Source organism: Gallus gallus, chromosome 11 (genome assembly GCF_016699485.2).
Source record: "Gallus gallus isolate bGalGal1 chromosome 11, bGalGal1.mat.broiler.GRCg7b, whole genome shotgun sequence".
Classification (NCBI taxonomy): Eukaryota; Metazoa; Chordata; class Aves; order Galliformes; family Phasianidae; genus Gallus; species Gallus gallus.
Window position 1 is genome coordinate 7064191 of NC_052542.1, and position 25958 is coordinate 7090148.

The 25958-nt window shown below is 35.4% G+C and overlaps 1 long non-coding RNA gene across 1 annotated transcript; it reads left to right on the forward strand.

Moving 5' to 3' along the window:
- Positions 1–432: 432 nt before the first annotated feature.
- Positions 433–25958, forward strand: LOC121106561. The gene is made up of 5 exons (XR_005839087.2): positions 433–502; positions 4877–5060; positions 10379–10469; positions 13444–13528; positions 15025–25958. It is a non-coding gene; the product is annotated as an uncharacterized LOC121106561 (long non-coding RNA).

Here is a 25958-nt window from a genome sequence, read left to right on the forward strand (position 1 = left end):
GTGCTGGGACAGACCCTGGGACCCTGTAAACGGTGGGGGAGTTTTATTGCAATGCGGTTTCCAGCAGAGTGGAGGCGTTGGGCGTGACTACAGCTCTGCTGTGCCCACCTCAGTTGCGTGACGGGACCAGGCTCTGAGCACTCAGGACAAGCGGAGCACAGAAACCACAGCAGCTTTCCCCTCCTTTTTCATTCCTTTCCCTCCCCCCCACCCCCCCCCCCCTCCCCCTTCTTCCTTCACTACCCTCCACTGGAGAAAAAGAGTGCAATATCCAAATTGCATAACATAATAAGCTGCGTTAGCCAAGCCCCTGTTAATCACTGACTTATCAGCTATGCTTTGAACAAAGGTAACCCTGTACAGAGGTGAAATCTCAGTAGCCAGGCATGTGTTTACACCACCGGACCATTGGAAATGCATGAGCACAGCTGCGGGCAGAAACTCGCTGAGTCATGCAGTCTGCTAACAGCTTCACTCTGTCAACCTACTGTAAAACGTTAAGGTAAAGAGATAAATGGAAATAATTATGTTTAAATAAGAGCAATGAGAAAAATATCTTCTCTCTACAGCAGCCACCTTAGGTAACTTAGAAAGAACCCAGAATTTAATATGCTATATAGTGCTCAATATGATATTTAGAAAGCACTGATGGAAGAGAGCACTTAACACAAATACAGAAACTGTTTTGTGAACTTCCAACTGATGAAGCTTCTCCAGCTATCTTAGCTTGGAATGCAGACACAAATCTAACCAAAGGGTTACGCATCTGCTCAGCACATTTATTGATTAATGAAAAGATTCAGGCTGAGAGAATCAAAGAGAATCTACCAATCTCATCGTGTTTATTTTCCAGGCCAGAAGTTTTTTTTTCCCCAGGTGAGTCCCTGCGATCATCAGAAAAAGTTCCTTAGTTCATTCTTGAGATGGTTAAAAAATACGTGTGATTTAAAATCCTGTATTTTACTGCACAGTGTCCAGTGCCCATCTTGATTAGGATGTCTACATAGTGTTTTACTGCTCCTAATTGGCAGTTTTGCTTAAATAGAACTGGGTCACACCGGAGCAACAGCTCTTCTCAAGTGCTTTCTCAATGTGCTGAACATCTCAACACCTGGAGAAAGGAGACAGAATTAAGATATTTAGAGAATTTTGTGCCTCCACCTCAGAGACATCAGATCGGAAGGGGCAGCTGCCATGTGATCTGACCTGCTCTGTGTCTCGCTAGCAACTTCTCCATCCAGTCCACAGTATCTGAGATGCACTGTCTTTTCTGGAGAGGAATTCAACTTTGACTTAAAGACTTACTGAAACACAGAAGCTACCACCTCCACAGCTCAGTGTTTTAATAGTTGATTACATGGTTAAATGCACTTTGCTTGTGATCACAGTTTAAGACTGGTTTCTGCTGCATCTTTATTTGACAGATTAAAGAGTTGCCGACTATGAGAAAAATCCTTCCTGTGTGCACACTACCAACACCCCACGATCAAGTCACCACTTAACTTCCTTTGGGTTAAGCTTCTTTTTAAGCATGTTTCTGATGTTTTAATGTGATTTAGTCCTACTTAAAATGTATATAGCCCCTAACTAGCATTTCAGTAGTAGTCTTACAACCATCGTATAAAGGGGGTAATACCGGTTTCAGTCTGGTATTTCTCTCCTCATAAAATCAAGCCTGAAGTTTCTAGGCATCACTTCACACAGCTTATGCACTAATACTGTGGGATTAATGCTGCACAAATCTAACTGATGGAGATGTGTATCGCTGTGATGTAGTACAAGATAGCGCGTGTGATACCAGATGGTATGGAGCACCTGTGATTCCCACCTCATCAATCTGCACTGATCATCTGAGCTCTGCAGTCTCTTGCTTCCAGCTCTTTCAAGCTAGACTGACACAACAACGAGACCTCAGGGAATTTTCATTGACTAAAATGAATCCACACCACATTAGATCCCAGCTTTGCGAGGTAAAAAACCTCATTCACATTAAGCATATAAATTGTCCCATTAATATTCTTTTGAAGACTGAAAGGACTGAGCTTGTTGACAAGACCATACCAATCATTTTGCAATGCTGAAAAATGCTGATTTTGCAATGCAAGACATGTCTATGTCTTGATTATGTTTATTTTACACCTATAAAACTCATGTAAGTTATATCTCCCTCTCCCCCAGCTCAGCTCTAGTTCTTCCACCTTCATGAAAACTAGAGAATTCAGTAGCTCCATAATACATGATTGAGGTACTTTGCAGAGAAGGCCTGAGTTCAGTACATGCTGCTGAAGCACCATCCCTCAGGCATGCAGTGTATCAGCAGAACAACTGTGAAAAGAACTCAGGATCCTTAATCCAAGATTCTCTACTTTGCACAGATCTGATCTGATTTCCTTTGCATCATATATATCTCATTCCAAATTCCTTGTTCCCAAGTGAAGGATATAGGCATTTAAGATACAGTATAAGTAAACTCAAGCCTCACTTCTCACTATTAATTTTCACAAACACTACAGCTGACTTTAATGTAAATGAAGACATTTTGTTCATAATAAAGCTGCAGCTAGGAATTGAATAAAATGACTGTCTAAATTAACCTAACTCAACCAAACCTTATGTTAATTAGGCAATAAATAAATAAATAAAAGGAACAAACCCAAAGATGTATATAGAAAAGTATTTGCCTCAAGACTTATGGTCAATTTAAAAAATATTGTAATAGAATAAATATGGTATTTTAAACCATATAATCATTATCTGTACTATAAAAAGTACATTGAAGCTTGAGCATTTTGAAATGAATATACAAAAATTCAAAAACGAGAATTCAGAAGTAGAAGAGTGGTATCAATACTTATCTTTTTCTCCAAAATCATCACTCTCTAAGCTTTAATAGGCAGGAAAACACGTCCGTGCACCCTACCCCAACTACTGCTGGATTCCTCACACAGTCCTTATCTAGGTTGCTTTACACCAGACAACCAAGCAATAAACAGCACAAGAGTGAACAGCTCAGCTGGAACAGCAAGCACACTAATTCACCAGCAGGTTGATGTCAAACACAAGTGATCATGGCTGAGTTCTCCCTGTTTTTTCCTACTAGGAGAATAAATAGAATCTCTGTTGTCTGGACACTGCTTCTGTCTATATCAGTATCTGTGTAGTGCTTTTAGATATGTCAACACTTAAATGCTTTAGAAGAGCTTTAGAATTTATTAGGACCTGAGATTTGGAAAGACTTGATAGATATGTAACATATGCTCAGTAGTTTTCCCTTTAAAAATTGATGGCTTCTTTATTCTTATTGACTTACTCTGTATTTTTGAAAATTTGCATTGTCAAGTACTTAAAGCCTTCAACTGGAACATACCATACAAGTGCTGTACATATACCAAATTTGCATTTGAAACACATTCCTATTATTTTGCACCCACTGTTATTGTTTGGAAATAATATTTACCATTAGTTTAAAGTGGGAGTCATTTAACACAAAGGCAGAAAATACAGCTATAACACAGATGCATACAAATGTTAAGCCATTTTGCATTTTGATTGTTTTTTTACTAAGGTTGTGCATCTTTGATATGTTGCATGTTTTAGAGTTGCTAGAATCTTAACTAGCTCATCAGTCCTAATACCATTTATTTTACTATTGACTACGTGTCGGTTATTAATAATTTTTCAGTCCTTCCATTCCAAATCAAGTCTTACGACCTTGAAAGGCACCCAATAACAGTGCTTTGACACTGGCTACATAAAAAGTGAATGCTTTATCTATATGAAATCAGTCTTCTCCAGAGGCTCGTTATCTGAGGGCAAATGCAAGTGATCCTGTCTTTTTAAAAGTCAGGAAAGAGGTACAAGTCATTTTTGCAGCTGTATATACTGAAGATATTTCTTCCCTGGAGATTGTAGTAGAAGTTTCAAATGTGTGAGAAGTTCTGTAGAGGTAAACATCCACTATTAAGCTTCCATACAATATGGATTCCTAGCCTATTTATGTTTCATTGCCTCTCAAGTAAATTCCCTTCTCCAGCATAAGATGTCCATTTACTTTCTATTCTTCTGCCCCTTCACTGGCAATCCCCACTGTTCACAAGCCCTCACTAAGGGTCCTGCAGCTATATTGTAAAATGATACTCAATCTGTGTCATCAGACTTTCCCTTTCTCAGAGTGTTTTCAGTTTAAACTTACAGATTTTTTGATGCAGTGGCCTTCTGTAGCTAGTCTCAACTGCTGTGTCTGTGAATGAAAGAGAGAAAAAAACCTGTCAATTTTCTTTTCAAATTCTCTCTCTACAAAAATTGAGTTTCTCTTAACAAACATATAATCTGCTTCCCATTGCAACAAAGTACTTAAGCGTACCGCTTTAAGACGTAAATTGTTGCTTTGAATTAATCCAACCTGTATTTTTATACATCAGTTAGTCGAAAGAATAAAGAATATGCAAGACTAGTGCAGTTTTAAGGACTTACTGTCAGGATTTTGCAATACAGTTGATAAAACAGTGTAGCTTTTCCATTTTCCATTCTTACCAGGTGAGAGATTCTATAAAGGCACTGTCCATTCCCTATGCACAAGATGAACCACACGAATCAACTGTTCATTAGATTATTTCCCATTAGATTATTTTTAGTATATGCTCTTCCAAGTGCTGCATGAACTCTGATGCTTCTTAGCATCTTGGCTCGCATTGTCAACTCTTCAAAAATCTTTAAAATACTGTACTAGGAAGTAAAGTTATGTAAATTATTCAAAGCTATACCGGAAGGTAACTACCTGTATTTGAAAGTCCATTTGTTTTTAATGTCTAATTTTTCTACACTAGTTTTGCAGAGGAAATTTTAAATCTTTTTTTTTTCTTTTTTTTAAACGCAGGCTCTGCATTACATATCCTTAATCATTCTTTCTTCACACAAAAGAATCTGATTTTTCACATCAAGCTTGATGAAAAAGCTACCAGTTGGTTATGCAAGTTCAGCACATGGAACAGATGCCAAGAATTGCTGGCAGAACATTACTGACTGAGAAAGCGAGAGACCTTTTGGAAATTTCTAAAGCTGTGAGTAGGACTCCTTCATGGTAATTGTAAAATGCATTTTACAGTTGGTAACAGACCTCACAAGAACAACTGAATTTAGACACTCCATCTTCTGTTCAGAATTGAGAGGTCCAAAGAAAAGAAAAATTAAGTACACAGAAAAAGAAAATTCAAACACTGTTCAGATTTGAAACTTGAACTAAAATAGCTCTGTTCCTGCCTGTCTGGCTAGGCAAGAAAGGATCTTCACAGCAGATACATTCCACAGAAATAATAAGGATTCAGAAGGATTTCTGCAGGACAGGAAATATCCACAAGAAATTAAAGAAATGGAATCAGTAGAGCTGTGTTGATTTAACACTCACAATACCACACTACCTGGATTTTTTTTCCCTTTTAATCCGCATACTGCCAAATCAACCTTTTTATGGGAATTGATAATAGGTAAAAAAAAATTCCTTTGCATAGTTTAACTAAATGAATGAGCTGAGCTGGACGGGTTTGAGGTTCATGCAACTTTGGTATGTTTTTGTAAGCTCTGTCCCCTTTTTTTATTTAATTGTTGCTCTGAAAGGGAAAAATAACAGGAATAAATCTCCTGAAGCCCAGAATGTAGCCAACAGACATGAGACAAAACACAGAAAATACTGCAGTCACTGCTGTGGCTCATTTGAAGTAAATAACCCTCCTGAGTCAAACGCAACCATATTTGTAAGTCCATGTTTTAATGAAGTAACAGTTTGAAAGAGCTATAGAATCACCTTTTTGTATTCCTCTCATCAGATAAAACGTTTTCTTGTCCATTGTTCAAATGAATGTTTGCTGACTGCAATCTAAAATTAGTGTGTTAATATTCTGGAATAATTCTGGGGTCTCCCCTTTAAAAAATCTACACTCCGGGGAACAGCAGAGTCCTCAGGCCTCTATTCACTCTTATTATGTAGACAGAATTGCAGTATTAGGATGAATGTGGTGAACTTTGCCTACACATCTTATCAACTACTTAATACTCTGCTATGGAAGAAGACCTGAAAATCTTGCAGGGTCCCAGAACAGCAAATGAAATAAAAGACTTGAGTCTGGGTTTTTCTACATTGTTTTATGAGACAAAGAATGAATCTCATGCTATCAATTACAGGATGCCACCAACAAACTAGTCTTTTTAAAAATTTTTGCATGTGTTGACTCTGTGGTGGGTTTAGTATAGATTGAGGAACTGTAGCTTCCAAATTGATGCACCCTACCACTTAGATGGTGTTTGGCTGTGTAGTCTAGCTAATTTTCCTTTTCAGCGTATAAATCAAGTCTTTGGCTTTCGCTTCTAGCTCCTGTAGTAGTTGTGCTTTAACACGAGAGAATGAAATACCAGTGCCAAAAAGCTCCCCACAAGTTAGATGATGTGGCAGCAGGCCTGGCTGCTGGAGAGGCGAAGGACAGTATAACCCCTACAACAAAAGCAGAAAGAATACAGAGTAGCAGGCAATAAAGGAAATGATCAACAGAAGAAACAAGCAACTTAGATGAGAAACACAGTAAGCACTAAGGATGAAGAGACAGCATAAAAGGAGAAAGACAGGAAACAAGAATGCTTTGTGTTGCACCTCTTACAGTCTGTCAAATTCTGCTATTTCTTTCTGAGACCCGCTTATTGCACTGCCTCACATGTGGGGGTATTAAGCAACAGTAAGTATAAAATCTACTCTTGTTATTTTTTCTCCTTTAACATCACATGCAGTGTTTTTGATCAAGTAGTATTTCTTGATTCCATTTACTACTGCTGAACAGCTTCAACTCCTGAGCTGTTTAGCAGTCTTTGCATGAATTAAGGTACTTTCAGTCCTTCCTGGTACTGTATTTTGCCTTGAACTTCCTGTTTCCCCCACTTCCATTGTATTTTTGTTCTTCCTTTCTCCTCTTCATCTTGCAATATGATGTGCTTTTATCATATCCATTTAGAGACAAACTCTGAGTTAGTCTACCTGCCCTGGATTTAGGCACTTTTCTGTGTTTTAACAGTTTGATAACACATCTGCACTCTGTATGCCAACTCAAGAGTGTTTCAATTCCTGAGCCTATATAGGATTTCCTACACAAAGCCTGAACTTACCCTACTTTCAGTTATTCATCCAACTTTTATCTACATTCAATTTTCCGAGGGAAAGAATTTCAGAAACAGAGTTGAATAGAAGCAGTTCTACCCCTGAATTAGCCAGATAGTGTCTTTTTCCACACTGGTCAGTTCTTTGCAATTATTTCTTCACACATCCATTTGGCAGAATCAGTGCTACATGAACGTGCAGTTTTTCATTATTGGTTTTGCTCATGACCATAACTAGAGTCATTAGCCAAAACATTATCCATAATTTCACGTTTACAAAAATATTTTTAAGGTGCCAAATGTTATAAAAGTTGTTTCAGCTGCATTGATTTAAAGCCACCAAGTAATCATAACTGTGTACTCCCTGAGGATGTTTCAAGAAATAACATACCATAACCAATTTCCTCTCTCATACAGTTGTCTAAATTCAGGTCAAGTAGCCACTGACCTCGTTTGCTTGAAATTCTGAAATCTTTCTGACTGAAACATATCACAGGTACGCAGCAACCACCCACTCTTCTACTTCATTCTGATTTCTTTAATGTACCTAAGTTGAAAACAAAAATCTTGTTTTCCGTAGAAATGCTTGTATTAGCTAAGCATGGCAGAATCTACATTTTAACTTAGTTGGCTCTCTAATAAAATATTATGATATAGGGTATTGTGATGCAGAATATACAGAACATGGCAGATATACCTCAATTTATTTTTACTTGTTCTCTTGTTTTTTTGTTTAATTTGTATGTAAAAATTCTTCTTTAGCATCTATTATAAAATTTAAGATGTTTATCAATATCAGAAAGGCCCTACTTCTTAGAAAAAAACCTGCTGTAAAAACGGACATGTAGAAATGAAAGAACTGCCAAGAGACATTATAATGCACACATGAAGTATCTCTGCATTTTCTGTTATTTCTGTTATTAACAACTATAAGATTAACCATGCCACAGTGATACACAAATTTCTTAGGTTGGACAGTTTTCACAATGAAACATGAAGAGTACAGTACATTCTGCTCTAACAACATCCAAGACTACAAGTCATGCAACTAGAATTACAACTGCCTATAGTTCAATCACTCAAGCTGGGATTCATTCTTCAGGATACCAAGGAAAACAGTGCTGGAACAGTACCAGCATGGACTACAAACAAAGAGAAGTAAAAGCAAGCTTGATTTCCATACATGTTTGCATAAATCTTGAAATTGTAGTCCACTCCATTCTCCTCACTTTTCTTCATTCTTATGCCCTCACTTATCTGACACAAACAATCTTCTCTACTGATGAATCTAATCACCTCTGGAAAGCACTAATATTGATATGGTACTGACATATGATGTGTTCCCCTTGACATAAGCAATTTAACATTATGGAAATGGATAACAAGAGGAAAAAAGCCAGTTCTTTTAACATTTATATGGTATTTAGGAAGTGAGGACTATTCTTTCCTATCAATTGCATTAGAGAATGGTCATTAGGTTTGATTCTAGCATAAAAGCCTTAATGACAGCAACATCTTCATCCTTATGCTTAAATTAAATCTAGGAAATATTAAATTGCTGTGAATTTGCACATTCTGGAGTAATCTGCAGGCACAGCCCAGTGAGAAGCGCTTTGCTTCTGTGGTAGCAATATGTTACCTAATTGGCCTCTGATTGCCGAGAAAGCTGCTAAATTAGATGTATAATAATGGGCCTCCCTTTTCCTTTCTTTTAAGGGAGAAAAACTCTCTCTCTTTACAACTTAACTGTAACTTAACTGTTGCTTTTTCAAAAAAGTTTTTTTTTTTTTTTTTTTTTTTTTTTTTTTTTTTTAAGATACTGAGTTTGAAATTACAGTTTTTATACGAAGTCAGGATGCCTCACGCTTTTACTCCAAATTCAGGGAATACCATCCTTTAGTCTCATCTGCTTCTACAGCAGTATTTACAAAGCACTTATTTGTGATGTGTCACTATATAGTGAACATTCCAATAAGTCAATACAAAAGAACTCTTAAGAGCAGCTTAAAAAGCCCACAAGCCTTTAAAAAAAGGACATAAAGCCCAAGCTCTACAAAACTGATTTTACTACTATTACTACTACTACAAGATTTTCACTTCTTATTTAAGGGAAGCAAAATGTGGAAGAACCCGTTGTCTGAAATCTTATTTTTACTCACAGTGTTTATTGCAGACTAACAAAAATTGAGCAATACACTATAGGTTAATGTAGCATTGATATTAAGATGTTCAACACCAGGTGGCGCAGGTAGTACTTACAGAGTGAGTATTTCATGATCTTTCTGATTTAATTCTAATAGTAATTAAAAATATTTTAAAGTACAATTGTTATTGCAAAGCAAATACCAATGCATTTTAAATGAATTATTTTTAATTCTTAGTGGCTACATGAAAAACAAGAAGGAAAAAATAGCTTTCCGGGAAATATTAGCCTACAGGAAATTAACTGACATCACAGCAGCTAAATTAATAAAACAGATTGTATGAATACTGATATAGAAGAAAAGTACTCTTTTCCTGTTTCTTATAAGGCATGCCTGTTGATATAATATTGACATTGAAGCATTTTTTGAAAGTCTTAGCCCTACTTCCCAGAAAAGAATGAGATCACATTTAATACATATTGTTTATTCAGCTTGTTTCATTAAGTGTTTTATTTTAATTTGCTTATGATATCTAGTCATATTCATGAAAAATAAGTTGTTTCAGACATGCTGGATTTCTAGGTTTCAGGTACACTTTATCTTCACAGGTTAAAATGATAACAGCATTTTATATCAGATATTATGCTTTTATATATTTATAGGAACCATGCCAGCTCTTCACACCTTTCTCATGAATGCTGTTTTAGTGTAAATAATTTAAGACAGATTTCTTGCCTGTTTAAAAGGTGGGCAGATACTTGGAAACTATAAAAAGTTCAAACTAAATCAAGCAGAATGAAGAGATGACAATGTAGATACTACAAACATTAATGTGACTTTCCATGCAGTCGTTACACGTGCTCTAGTAAATTAGTGTTAATTCTGTACTAAAGATATTGACTCTACTGACTTGTTTTATCAGTCAGCTGGAAGGGATGCCTGGAAATGTCTAATACACAAACCCAGCTCAAAACAAGATCAAAGTATGCTGCATCATCAATTTGGATTTTGAGCATTTCCAGCACTGTTCCGCTTGCTCACTAGGCCATCTACTCCAGCATTTGGTCACCCTCTTTTTTTTTTTCCTGCTTAAACAGAATCTGTTATCCCAGTTTTGCCCACTGACTCTTCCCCTTTGTTGGATATCACAAGCTTGAGTCTGGATTCATCTTTTCATCCTCCCGTCAGGTATTTAAATGTTTTGATAACATCTCTCCAAGCCTTCTCTTTTCCATACTGAAGAGCAGCAGACGTTAGGTGGTCCAAATACTCAACCTTCACATCCATTTATTAGACTCAATCCAGCATGTCTACATCTGTCTTGCACTGGGGAGCCCAGAAATGGTCACAGCACTCCAAACCTACCAGTACTGAGTAAAGGGGCAGCACAACCTTCCCCCACTTGCTATCAGCACAACTCCCACCACGTAGTCTAGTCTTCATAATGCAGCCTTGCTATAGTAAGAAGTCAAGATGAGAAATGTGAAAGTCTCTGGAGTACTGAATGCTCTCCCTTTTTTTCCCCCCGATTGGCAGCTATTTCTCTTTACTGAAATGATGAACATGAAATCCCCACAGAAAAAAAAATAAAAATAAAAAAAACACCACCACATTGAGAATTGCAACAGAGTGGGAGTCTGGAAACAACCCCTGGAAAGTCTTTTCCTCTATCCCTAAATGGTTTACAGCTCAAATTATCCCAGAAAATAATCTTTCGTGGAAAAGATACAAAAAATATTTTAAGAGAAAACATGTGGCAAAAGCAAGGAAAGTAGTTCTCACATCTTCACATTGCAGAATCACACTTGAAATCTATGTTAAGATGTGCTCCAAATTTAGTTTTAAAGATGACTTGGTAAGAAAAAACTGTCAAGATGCTTGTAATTTAGCTGAACACACAAGGACACATGATACACATGAAGGAATATTTCAACAGAAAACAGAGAAAGACCAAATAGTTCCTTTTTCCAACACTTAATACAGTTTGGAGTAAGAGCTGTAAGCACTGAATACCCTGGAAATATAGAATCTACAAGTTAGAGAAAATGCCAAACCCTTAACACAAACTAGTTTTTCCATTGTGAAAACTCCAAGAGTAGACATCACAAGCAGAGAAGAATTGTAAAGAGTTATATTTTTTCCTCCTTCCAGTGATTATGCATGAAAATATAGCCAAGAGTAAATTACAACACCAGCAGCCTTCAGTCAGTATATTTCTTCATTCTTGTACCATAATCTTTTCCCTAAGGTCAAAAATCTTTGTTATATTGCTATCAGTTGCTGTAGTATGGTCCAAAATATCTATTTTAAGAAGAACAAACGATGCGACTTCAACAAGAATACAAGAGTCTGAAACAAGTAATTGGCTGCTCGTTCATTAGCATAACAATCATAAATGGTCCACCATTAACTAGGAGAGAATTTCTGGTATCTGGTCTCACAGTCACCAACAATAGATCTCTAAATATTTAATCATTTAATTTTAATTATGATTTATATTCATTCAATATTTAATTAACATAATTAATATTTATGGAGACTGGAAAGAGCTGTGCCTTGATCAAATATGCAGGTGATAAAAACTCCAAGGAGGGAAAAGATATAGAACTTGATACAAGGGAATTATAGTGACAGAGAAACACTAGAAAACAAGTAGGAAACTACAGGATTTCTGGAGTATTTGTAAATATATGCCTGTGTATGTAAGTATGCATTTTAAATTAATTTTCCACGTGCGTACATATATACACACTCCCAATTCAGCTGTTACAGAGATGAAAATGGAGAAACTTTTGTAGCCTAGGCAGAAGCCTGATGCATTCCTCTATTAGTATTTCTGTATTTTAAACTTAGACATAAGGGCACTACAACAGCCAAAGCACTGACAGTGTAGAAAGCATTTAGGAACATTAAAACATCTTTTAAAATCCCCAAAAAACAAAACATAAAGCACTTTGTAACACAGCTAAGCATATTTTCTCATATGCATATGCATACCACAAAGTCAAACAGATTTGTTATACAGTTGCACAAATAGGCCAGAGAAAAATATCTTCAAGCAGCAAGATCTACATGAAGGACAAAGCAAGTAAGTGGGCAGAAATGACGGCCTGTGAAACCAAAATTACCCTGCAGAAAAAGCAGCGTCTGACAAGACCAGAGCAATAAGGGAATAAAAGCTAGAAAGATGCCTGGCCAAAAGACAACAAGTCCTCCTCCCAAACTCCATCCTCTCTGCACCACCCCCCTTCAAAAAAAGGAAAAAAAACCATCACAACAGAAGCACATGAGATCACCCAGAATCTTTAGAGACTGGGGTGAGCAGCATGAAATGCTAAGGTCAAAGGAGTGGTGGGGAAAGTAACATCCCCTTCACTTCCAGCTCTCCTTATTGAAGAGTTTTTAATTCTGATCATCTTGCACTCTGCAATCAGTACCAACCATAACAGTCAGGTCCATGGTTGGTTGGTTGTTTTTTTGTTGTTGTTGGTGGTGGTTTTTTGTTCATCGTTCTTTTTACATTCAGGTAATTTACAAGATTGTTAAGGAGTAACAGAAGTAGTATTTGTAATGTACATTGCCTGTGATTAAGAACTAACCATTGACAGTATGTACTGACAAATATCAATGCAGTAAAATATTGACTGGAAGGTTGAAACTGGTTTGATTATTGGTCCTGTACATGCTCGCATCAGAGGGATTCTTAAGTCTCCACTAGTTAAGATACACACAAATATAAGCACATTAACATACACAGTTGGAACACTTCTCAGTAAATCCCTGTTAACAACATTTCATCACAACTGGAAGATTCTCAGGAAGTTTGCCACCAGGCTTAAGTAGTTCCTTTAAAATTGTTAAAATTAATTATGCACTTACTAATTTTTTTTGCTCCAAGGGAAATCTGCTAAGAAACTCCGGAAATGGAATACCAGCACACTAATTAATCCAGTATGACAAGAGGCAGATGGACAATTAAATAAATTCTTGAGAAATAGGAACAGAATTTAAAAACTGATTACCTTCCTAAACAAAGTCAGATCTGTTTGTATTTGAAAAATAAAAAGAAACATACAGAACAACTGAGATTACTTCAGTTGTATCATTATAAAATATTGTGTCTTGCTTGCCTTACTTTTTTTTTTTTTTTCTTTTTTTACAGGGTCAAAGCATTGTCAACATGATCTTTAACCACGACCTGAGCTGAGTTAAACTCTTAGGATATGACATCTCAGCCACGTTGCAAGGTAACAAACATACACACTGATGCTCTCTGCATGCCCTCTGGCAGTATGAGGAGGATACTGGTTATTTGTAGCAAATGTCAGTTGACTTCAAGAAGCAGAAGCTTCTTCAGCTCACAGAAGCAGAGCAGACAGCATGCACACGATGGAAAGAAGTTCTTAGCCCATGAACGTGGCCTTACCATTAATTACTAAGTGGTATATTCAGGTTGTTTATCACACTCCTAGAAAAATGCACGCTGGTCTTTAAGTATCAAAAGATCTTCATACACTTCAGAACATAATCTTCCTATAGTTTAAAATGTGTAAGATCAATCCGACAACTATAAAACAAACATAGCAAATATGTTTGTTCTCATCTGTTACATTCTCTTGGCTTTTACCCTTAATCAACGATATAAATGCAGCATTACTGGACAGCTTACCACCATTATGCTATTATGACAGCGTAGACAAAATAGCACTACTACTTCAGTTCTAGCTAATTACTACTGCAAAATTCCTATTTTGTGACCTTTTAGAGTTACTCATGATCAGAGATACATGCAAGCTTGAAGAACTTACACAGATTAGCAGCAAAGAAGTTTGTGCTGTTCACACCGTCTTACTTAGCACAGGATTGACAGAAAAATAAAATAAAAATGGTGGGAGGAGAAGAACACAGAAAGACAAGTAGGAATTCTGCATATACAGAAAAACAGCAAAAAAAAAATATAAAAGCAAAAATATGAGGTTTGCCTCATCTCTTTTTCCAGTGTTGTGGAACAATCTCTCGTCTCTTCCCATAAAATGAAAAAGGCTGTGAAGAATTATTCTCAAAATTCAGCAATTTGCATGTGCCTTCAGCCAAACAAGCATGTGGCCCTAATCAAAAACTAGCAAAAGCCTTAAATTGCTTCTGTATAAGTTGAACCCAATCCAAATGTCCTTTTCCTGATTGGCACAAACATTGAAGGCGACAGTAAAATATATTTGTAACCCAAAATTCATGTTTATGGAGTAGGGTCAGATGCACAGAATTTTATAGCATCAAGTCCAAAGCATTGCAAAGCTTTGTGAAAAGAAATGAGTTTTACATTTGGTATTAACAACCCGAAGAAAGTTTCATTTCCAGTGCTGTAAATTGACATTCATTTCAACTTAATATTATCACTCTGTGACTTCACTCCAGAGATGACTGGAAAAAAAAACCCACCATGTTTTCATCCTATTCCACTGTGGTCTACATTTAGCTTGAAAATTAAGACTGTCTGTCCTCATGAAACAAATTCTCAATTAATGATTCATTTTAATAATTTCCTAGAGGAATCGTTTTGCATAAAGGATTCTTTCCATGAGCTGTTGCTCTGTGAAAATGTGCTCAGTGTATTGCTGCTAAAGATGCCTTCGCATGAACTGATAGAGTAAGGCAATAAATTTTATTACTCAAGCATTTCCTACATAAGCATCTCACATATTAACAGGACCTTTTTTTTTTTTTTTTTTTTTAACATCCACAGGTGATGTGAACATTCTAATTTTCATCTCTGCACTGACAGAGCATAATATCCAGACAGGAGTCTTCATAGCAATGCGAGAGTAAGCATTGCTCAATAAGCAATTATTTTATGTGGACCTGTGGACTGTCACTGCGGTCTTCAGAGCAACTAATCTTGAAATCACCTTTAAATGTTGAACCTAAGAAATCAGTTCAGTTTTGCTCTCAGGGAAGGCACAGTAGTTCTGTTATTGCTGAAATTCCTGAAAGCAGAATGCATTACCTATGATTCCTGCAATGAAGATTTTCAATTTCATTGTAATAAAAATCTTACATTATAAAACCGTAAAGAAATAAAGACTTTCACATGGAAAGAACTGCTTCATATTTTAGGAGTTCTAATTTTTCTATATTTGAATGCAAACCTATTTCATATCTAGTGAAGCAGTTCACATGGTAGGTCATTTGGTTTTGCTTTTTTTCCATATTTACTCATTAGAAGACAATGATGGGTACAGAAAAGCAACCTAAACTAACAGTCTTAAACAACTGACAGAATACTGTTTTAAGTAAAGAAATGTAATGGAAGTCACAAGAATAAATGAATATCCAGTAATGAATACAGATGTGTATGTGCTTGAAAATATGAACATCAGAAGAGAAATATCACTTAAAGCACTGCACAGTTTATATCATTTTTACGGTATAACATAAAATTATATCCCCTGTTGTTCATTCTTTGTCAGATATTTTAGTATTGTGGAAATACTTTTAAATTATTTTAAATTCATTGCAGGTTAAAATGGCTAAACTCTGCTATTCTTTACAAGCAAAATTTCATTAACTTAAATGCGTGCAAATAGTAAGATTTTAACATAGATTAAATGGATGATTAAGCACTCCTGGGAAATATCGTCAGCAACAGTAATCAAACGCATAAAAAATTGTAATTTGGAAGTAGTATACTTTAAAACTGTGTTTGTCCAACACCAGGAGGCTTTCAGAATAGACATGATTGTAGTTTTTTGAAACACTGGAGTTTGGTTTCTTTTTAAAACAAAAGCTTCATTTCCCTATTCTAGTCGGATGATCAGCAGTCCTTGCATAATCCTACCTACCATCTCCTTGATGTTTATATCTGTTAAATACCTGCCAATCTTCTTGAATCACGTAGGTGTTCTTTAACTAAACCGTGCACAATTAACTCACTTAATATCTTCTCATAAATTATTTCCTTACTCTCCGAATGGCTTTTGATGCTATTTCCCCCAAACCACCTGTCCTTAAAAGTTGGTAGGTGAGGAGCAACTCCATCTTTTTGGAGCTTACTTTTGGTAAATTGTAGGAAGACAGCAAGTCTTGAATGTATTGATCTTAAGGAGTAAATACGATGCCTCAAAAAAATGTGGTCAAGATCAGACTGAATTAAGTTATATTCCTGTGTGAATATGAATAGTTACCTTCAAATGGGATGGAATACAGAAATACAGAGAGATAGGATAAATAAAGAGATGTTACATTTTGAGGAATAGGCAGTAAAGAATAGTTCCCACTTTTAGCCTACTAATTGGTAAAGAGGAATTGGTACATACACAACAGAATAGTCATACATGTGTGCTTTGTTAAAAATGACAAAAATAGAGATATTCAGAATGGAATAAAGACGAAAGGATGCTAAACACAACACAATAAAGGGAAATTTGTAGATTGAGCAAGCACACACCCATATCAGACTAAGGTAACCAGCAAAAGAAATAAGGGTTGTTAAAACACGATGAAACAAGCAAAATTATTCATCTGGTAAATTTGTATCCTGATCAATAAGGCAAAGTGAAGTATAATATAGGAAGAAAACCTGTGCACTGTACTTCCGATAATTTTGAGACAGAAATTGCATAGATTTTCACATAAGACGTAGTTCTAACAATGCAAAATAATTTCAAGCATCATGAAAAGAGTGAAAATAAGTTTTCAGAAGGTTTGTCTAGCAGTATTTGCTCCAAATATTTTATTAGTGTCTTCTTCCACTTAAAATATAAGACACAAATTGGTTACTAATTTTCTGTTGTTTGTTATACAAAATATGCAGTTAAGGGTACACAAAACAGGAGTTCAATTCATGCATGCAAAAGCATGCTAATAATCACAACTTCATGAAGCAAAATCAGTAGAGGACCTTCTGCCAGATAGAATGATCAGCACATAACAACTTTCATTTTGTAATGCTTTTAAAAAATGTTTGTAATATCTTAAAGTCTTTGTATTTCACAAGTAAACAAAAAACAGAAAAGAACCTTTTGGAAATCACAGCATATTTACAGAGTGTAAATGTTGCTCTGACAATTATTGTATGTAGTACTGGCTTCTGTCCTGAAACAAACTGCATCAGTTGTATGGGCAGTGTTAGTTCTTAATTTTTATTTTCCTCCTCCGAAGAGGCACCTGTTATTTTCCTTCCTAGTCCCTTAGGGAGGCTTTGGTTTGGGTTTTAATAAATCCCTTTAAATTTAGGTTGTTTTTGTGTTGGTTTTTTTTTTTTTTTCCTCTTTTACACTATTTGTACTAAATGACAGTTCCAAAGTATCCACAGCTTAACTATTTCCCTGAGCAGCTTGCATGGGACCCCTAAGCAAGAGTGATTATTAATAAATACTTCAAGATAAATATGAAGCTGATAAACAAAGGTGATTACTAATTGCAACACTTTCTAAATGAAGATAAACATTTTTTTTTCTTAATTTTTAAAAACATCTAAGCAGATGTTTGGAATCATTCATCTTACACTACCGATTCACGAAGTTCAGCTCTGACCAGAGCAAATTTGAGGCTATCAATTATAAACCACTAAATCTGATTCCTGTCCTAGAAAAACACCTAATTCATTTCAGAGGGATTAAGCACAGTCTCACTCTAAAGCTGAAAAGAGTTAGATGCTCACTGACAGTGGCTCATTAACAAGGAACCTGACAGGTTTATTGAAAGGAATGGCAAGGAATACTGAGCAAAACAGGTAATTGCACATGATTTACTTGTATTTCAGTGGGACTTCTGATGAAACATTAAACAGGTAGCAAGTGAGATTAAAAAACAAAAAGATAGTTTAACTAGTAACATAATAAAATGGTGGAGAACTGGCTGGCAAGAAGACTTATGGTTAAAAGAACAAGTGCTTTCTTCATCTAATTTCAGCCACATTACATGCAGGAAGAATTTGCCTCAGGGAATCCTAATGATCATAAAGTAATGTACCAGAAGTCTCAGCGAAGAAACTGCTGCTGTTCAGATATTCATAAGGGCCTTGAAAAATTAAACTATTACACTGGATTTAACCACGGAGGTCGCATTTCTTTAAAAAGACACATAATAATAGTATGCACTTCTCCTCTACTATATTTTAAATACTATATTTTAAAACAAATACAACTTTCTTTTTAAACATTGAGTTCTTTTCTCCTTTTATTATTCTAGGTTATTTATTGAGCACAGTTGCCAGGCTTAATCTACTGCCCGTTTCAACTGCTATCCTACTTTCCTCACTGGAAAGAACAGCATAAGCTTAAGTATTTTTTTGTTTGTTTGTTTTGTAATAATCTCCATAATAACAACTAGCTCTTAAAAACACTGAAGTTAGAGATCTTGTTTGTAAATAATAAAATAATACATTTAGAAGTGTTTATCAAAGAAGTCCACGCAGTTAAACAGACTTCCAAATGATATAGTTGTATTATTTAAACTCCAAAGTTTTCAGTGAACTACTTACAGAATTTAAACTTTGTGCATGCACACGTATTCTAAGTGCATCTCAATTTGGTGATTTGTTTTCTTAACACTGGTGAGTTTGCCTCTAAGAATCTCAAATAAGCCATGAAGTATCGATGTCTTTTGGAGGTAATACTACATATGAAGAGATGCAATTTTTTTCATTTTTTAATATTTTTCTTATACTCTTGTGAGTAAAGTTACATGACATACTCTCAGATACATTAGCTAAGATGGCAAAATTAAACCATGAAATATGCAGAGGCTCACTCAGTTTTTACAGCAAGTAGTGCTCTATAGCAGACCCAGGAGACAGATGGTATTCTCTTGTACTATTTCAGTACCCATGGGTTTGTGTGGTTCCTGTCAGCCATTTCAAGTCCAACAAGGGCCTGTGTCTCAGCTGTAATAAACTGCAGTGAATGTATAGCTACACTATTTTGGACTAAGCACCGCTTACTGAATGCTTAAGTCAGTTATTTCCAAAAGATGAACTAACTGTAAAATTGTCTTGTTTTTTTTCTCTCCTCATCCTGAAAGATTCTGATTATGTGTAAGGGCAAACATTTTCAAGTGTCTTAAAGGCAGTCACATACTTCCTTTAAGTGACTAATCCTTGATCTGCATTTAGGGATTCAAAATGCAGATGAAAATTTTACAGTAGAAAATTATACTACAGCTGATTAAGTTAATTCAACTATTAGAAAGGTATGCATTTCAAATTAAATAGCAGTTCCAATAATCAGAGTAAATGCTAATGTGATCAGTCACAAAGCTGATGCAATCATGTATCAAGATAGCACCTTGTTACACAGGCTTTTTTCCCCCCTTAGGATTTCATCCTCCTCTTTCATTCCGCTAGATTTTTGAAAAAGACCTACTTTCAAACATCAGAAGTGAGACCACCTCTAGGTCAGCTTATAATAGAGCAGTTATCCACTCACCTACCTTAATTTGTGTAAGGTCTTCCTCTCTTACTTAGCTGGAGAAGTAGGTGTCAGTAGGACACAGCTACACAGAAGTTTTGTAATTGTTCACCTCTAGACTTCCCTTTGAAGCCTAGATATTAATTTCTTAATGGATACATGGTAGTTAAACAGCTGATATCTATCAGATTTGGGTAAGACAGATTTAAGTTCTTCACAAAGATTTGGGATCAAATGCTGTACTGTAGCAAGAAAAATATTAAATTTAGTGGTGATCAAAATCATGAAGAACATTTCTGCCCTATTTCTTTCTGTCCCTTTTAGCACTTGCTACAAAGTACTCTGTGAGAAATGAAAGAAAACTCACAATCCATCTTAGATGGATCAAAATATTAAAGAACATGCAGAGTATTACTAAATATGCAGTAATTTGCTTCAGCAGTATCTATTTTTTAGAAGGCTTTTAAATAGTCTTAAATGCAGGTTACTACTATCCCCATTAAGACTTCGGTCCTTTAGTAGCTATAACAGCTGCATTCCTTCTTTCACAATTCACTGCTCTGAAGAGACATGTCCCATTACATTTTTTATTTCACTCCCTTGTACTTAAAGGATAGGATAGTTAAAGTAACTAGAGGGACATGAAATGGAGGCCTAAACTCGCTATGGATTTCCTTAAGACTCAAATACACATCAATCCAATTTCACCAATCTCTGTGAGGAAATACATCCTCATCACCACAGTGGTTACCAAAATTGTCAGAGATCAATAAGCAGGTGACAGCACTCTTCTGAACATGCAGAAGCCAACAACAGCAACACCAAAATACAAAATGTCAAGTCACAGAACCTTACAAGATTTGTGTGAGATTTGACATATTTCCTCCATGGAAACCTGAAATTATTTTAGGAAAGTAAACGTCCACCTGACTAAGAGTGCAGAAAGTAAACCATGGATCACCTGTAATTAGAAATACAGAACTATTTTCTGGAACAGCTTTCTGTCCTCTCGTTTAGGTAGAGATATCTACATAATCTATTAGATCAATGAAAGAGGTGTCAACCTTTCTGGTGAGCAGAGACAAGGGCTCAGCTTTGCCTACACTGCTTATATTAACAGAGATATTTTTTGGATCCTCCCATACTAGCAGTTGATGCACATGTTGGAAACTTCCCGAATGTTGCATAAAAGAGGCTCTTAAGGGAAAAAACACTGTTTATGATAAGTCAACTATACATAGTAAACCAAATAAAACGAGTTTATTTTCTCTCTGTTCTGAATACTGTTATAAAATGAGCAGATGTGGCTTTTGTTTGCTTTTTTTGCAAAATACTAGTAATTCCTTAATATATGCAAAGAGGTAACAGAGGGACACCACTTAGAACTGAAAACAAGCAATATATCAGAAATTTTAGAAGATGCATTCCATTTTTTTTTTTTTTTAAGGGGAAATAATAGATAAGTATAAAACAGGGAAGAATTTTTCTGTGGGAAATTCGCTAAGAAGATGAGTAAGGTAACGTTGACACTAAAAAGTAATTTTTAATCTCATAGCATATACCTATATTTCTTTTCATTTTGAATTTTACTTCGTGCCATCAAGACTGGAAGTGTATGAGTAAGACTAAGTGCTTTTCTGCAAACAAAAAGAAGTTGTCATATGTTGTGAAAAATAAATTATTACATACCAAGAAACTTTCCTTCTCCCCCTAAACTAATACCGCTGTTTATCAACAAGGCTAAATAAAGACAATAAGTGAGTGCAAATATTTCCTAGTTACATGTACTAGGTGGATTCTGCAAATTGATCATTAGAAACCAGCTTAAGCAGAAGCTTAAACGCATCCTCACTGACAGCTACTTTAATTTGCTTCGTACACAATCCTGGACTTCTGAATTTCTACAGCCCCAATGGACCAGTAGAACAAGGTTTATGCTGAAGTTAACATTTCCACAACAATGAGCTATTCACTGTGCTTAAAGACCCTCCAATGCACCGAATCACAATCTTTTTTACCCCAAGTACTCAGTTGAAGCATAGATGTTCTAGTTCAGAATTACCAATAGAATTTCTCATGCTTACCTTCTTATAGCCCTTGGAAGAGAAATATTCTTTTTTCTCTCTCATTATTCTTCTGCTCCCATATTTACATAGCAAAAAAACGTTGTTTTATTTTTCCAATATTTTTCTTTATAGTTTTGTAAAAGCAAACTGCCAGCAGGTGGTATACAAATCAAAATATGCTGACTAGAAAGACAAGCTAGAAAAGACTGTTCTATACTAATCAAAACCAGAAACATATCCTAGAGTAAATGCTAGCGCATCAGTGGCTCAACTAATGTGATAGTAAGGTTAGAGAGATACAAAAAAGGAAGCACACACAACACAGAAGGATCTTAAAAGAATATTCTCCCAGCTACTTTATTGATCTTGCATGATTTAATGTTTAGAAATAAGTTCAGGTTCGGGTAAGCTATTAGGAAAAATTTCTTTTCTGAAAGAGTGATCAGGTGCTGGAACAGGCTGCATATGGAGTTGGAGTCACAATCCCTGGAGGTATTCAAGAAACGTTTAGATGTTGTACTAAGGGATATGGTTTAGTGGGGAAATATTGGTGGTAGGTGGACTAGATTTTGGAGGTCTTCTACAGCCCTGGTGATTCTATGGATGTAAAACTATTCAAGTGAGACAGCTTATAACTCCATTATAAAAGCAGAATCAATCACACACTGAAAAATTCTACCCTCTAGTTCAATTCAGAAACACAAAGGGAAAAATTGAGTTTAACTACTTTAACGAAGAACAAAACTTGGGCTGTGCATTTCTTTGTATTGACATTGTTTTGTCAAGGATGAGGAAGGAAAAAAAAAATCAAATAAGAGTCTTGTATGCAGACCTAAATTTATCCATCATTCTTAGTAAATGCATATGATTTAATCACAATTTCTTAGTCATTCAGTAGCTATTATAAAGCTGGAAGGAGTATTTGCTAAGAGCTGTTTTATGGCAAGGACGCTACAAATCAGCAAGTACATTCGACAAATGTTCCAATGAAATGACACAAGTTCTTTTGTCTGGTTCTTGTGCTAAAATATGCTTAGTCTTATCAAATGGAAAGTGAAGTATTCAAACAAGACAGAAGTATAATTTAGGTCAAAATGTGTTTTTTAGATGGTGAAACTAAGCATTATAAATCTATATATAAAACACTTAACCCAAATCAACAATATTACAAAAAGTTGTCATTCAATACGGAAAAAAAAAAAATGTAGCACCTGTACAAATAAAGACCACTGATTAAATCTTATAGATGCAACCCTCCTAGGCTTTTTCCTACATGAAGTGTAAGAAAGATCTACTACGCTTACTAAAGCTGCTTTATACAAACCATTTTTCTTCAGACTCTAAAGTTATGTTATTTATTTTAAAAGAAAACATTGTAATTTCCATCCATTTCAGTGGCCATGTCATCTTCCTTTCCTATTTACTATAGGAGTGAAGATAATACATTAAGGTCATGCCTTTAAAAAAAAAATCTTTAAAAAAAGGAAAACTGCATTTGTATAATAAGAAACGTGTGGGGAAGTACTGAAGTAACCCTACAACATACTTGTGTTGATCAGTCCACAGAATCAGCATGGTGCCCATGATCACATTAAGCATCATTAAAGGCTTAATTTTTATGTTGACAACATTAAGGGATCTTTCAGTATTACACAATTTATAAATTTAAGCAACTACTTTTTAAGTTTATGTTTAGTAGAGAATATTTAATACTAGTTTAGCAAGACTTCCTTAACAGTTGCTGAAAAAAAACAAACCTTGTGAGATACATCCCATTGTGAGATAAAATGCCTGAAGTATGTTACAAGAACAGCTTTCTAAAAGTGTATACTTCACTGATTGTAAAGAAAGCTCAATTAACAGGCTTAGTTACAGACATCTACATTATATATACTTGAAGATTATATGAATCTAAGACTTTTTCTAAAAAGAATGAAAGATCAGATAAAAAGTAATACCTCTAAAAAGATTTAAACCAGTTAATCTTCATGAAGAATCTAAACTTCCTGAAGCAAAACAGTCTCTGTAAATAGAAACTACCACTCTGTGTAACCTACATCTGTAACAGCAACTTAAATCTGCTGTAACTTCAGTTGCTATTATTTGTGTAGAAGTCACAGTTGAGTAGAGATAGTACCATTTTGCTAAAGTAGTCAAATTCTTGATATTCTGACCTTCATGCATTTATTTTGTTTTACTTAAAGAAAACAAAGACTTAAAGATATTTATTTTACTTTCAAGATCATTACTTTCAAAAGCTGCTTTACTACTTCTGATGTTGAAAAAGCTATAATAAAATTGTTTGCTGTTCCTGTAATTTTCATCTTGGCCAAGTTTAAAGCTATTGTCTGCACAACTACATAAATTCTAACTACAATGAAAGGCAAAGACTTAGATTCCACTCTTTACTTTATCCACAGATCTCGGAGTCCAACAAGTTTCTTAGATGCAACTCCCACTGGCAGGCTAATGAACCATTTTCCTAATAATATAGATGAATTGGTCATGAGCCTCCCACTTCACGCTGAGTACTTTTTGCAGGAGTTTAAAGCGTTTTTTATTCCAGTCATAACAACTCATGTTTTTTCTTTTCTGCAAATCGAAGTTGCTACCAGCTATTATTTTGGTTTTGTTTTAAAGTAAGCCGATATACATTTCTTTCAAGATATTTTAAGTGACTTGAATTATCCTTTGTTTGAACAATAAAAACTTACAGTCCACATTGTCTTATTTTATTCAAAAACTTCAGATCTGCAGATTCATTTGTAAAGGCTGAGTTAGAAGTTGAAAACTGTGGAACCAAGACTCTAAAGTAGCAAGGACACCTAGTACAGCAAGCCCTCAGTTGTTTATGTAAAGGGCTACATTTAGTCTTTGGTTAAACCAGTTTTTCCTGAATGTACCCAAGTCTCTTCACCTGTGTAGAACAGGATGACAGTTACACATCAGCTGCTATTGCCAGTTCACTCAGAGTCCCACAGCTAGCAATAAAGACCCAGAAATATGCCACATTAGCAGGAATAGCAATTGAGAGAGCAATCAGCAATGCAAAAATACAGCAAATTCAAAGATACCACCTTACATTCAGCCACAACTTCAAAGAGTTCAGAAAGAATTCAGGTGGGGTTTTTTTGTTGTTGTTTTTTTTTTTTTTTTTTTGAAAGGTAGATGCTTGATTAGGTATTTCTGTTGCTCAGCCTACTCTCCCCTTCTGACAATAACAATTCCAGCATTATAATTATTTTTATGGTATGTATTGCCATACTTCAATGTTCATATTGCATCACTAACAGAAGAACACAAAATAACATAAGAGATTTCACAGGGTGAGGATCTTGCATAATCTCATTAGTAATACATTATGCATACTGAAACACAACAGGACATTCTGAATACTTTATTGGTATATTTCTATGCTAAAACCTTCAGGGAGGAGTCGAAGAAGAAGGTATAAAAATGACAGGTTATATAAATAGGTACAGAGGTTGCCACAGCATAACTGACAATTGACCTGAGAGAAATTGAAGGGAACTCAAAAGTGGTAGCTGCTCCTCTAAAGAAGAGATCGCATTTCAAGATAGACTGCTAAAATGACTATTTCTGGAAACTGCATGCAAGAGCACCGTTCTAAATTTCTACGGCTCTACCAAACCCAGATAAAATTGCTGCCACTGTGCTCAGGAAATACAGGGACTACCTTCTTGTAGGCTTCTGGAGGTGTAAGATTCTTAATGTAAAAAGATATTTTAAATGTTAAAATGAAGAAAAAGGCACGGTCTCAATTTTCTCTAAATTGAAAGCAGAACTCAGCTGATTTGAAAAGAAAAGCAGATATTGGAAGAATATAGAGTTCTGCATTCACGGACATTCAAGCCAAATTACACCACACAAACATGAGAGCTGTTAGCTCACATATGTTGAAAAGTCTCAGATCAAATCACTTGACATGAGTCAGTATTGTTACAAAATTATTGGCTGTGATTTGCACCCACTGCTTTTACTGACACATAAGATTGGTATATTGTATTTCCTTTGTGTTGCAGAATTTTTCTGAGAGCTAATAAGAACTGAAAATAATTGAAACAGCAGATCACCGCTGTAGCCTCATTCTTTTGTGCAAAGTCTCAAAGTAATTTATGTTTAATACAGAAAAGATGACTATATCAACCTTGAAAACTTGAAATTCTTTGTTTCATTTTTTCTCT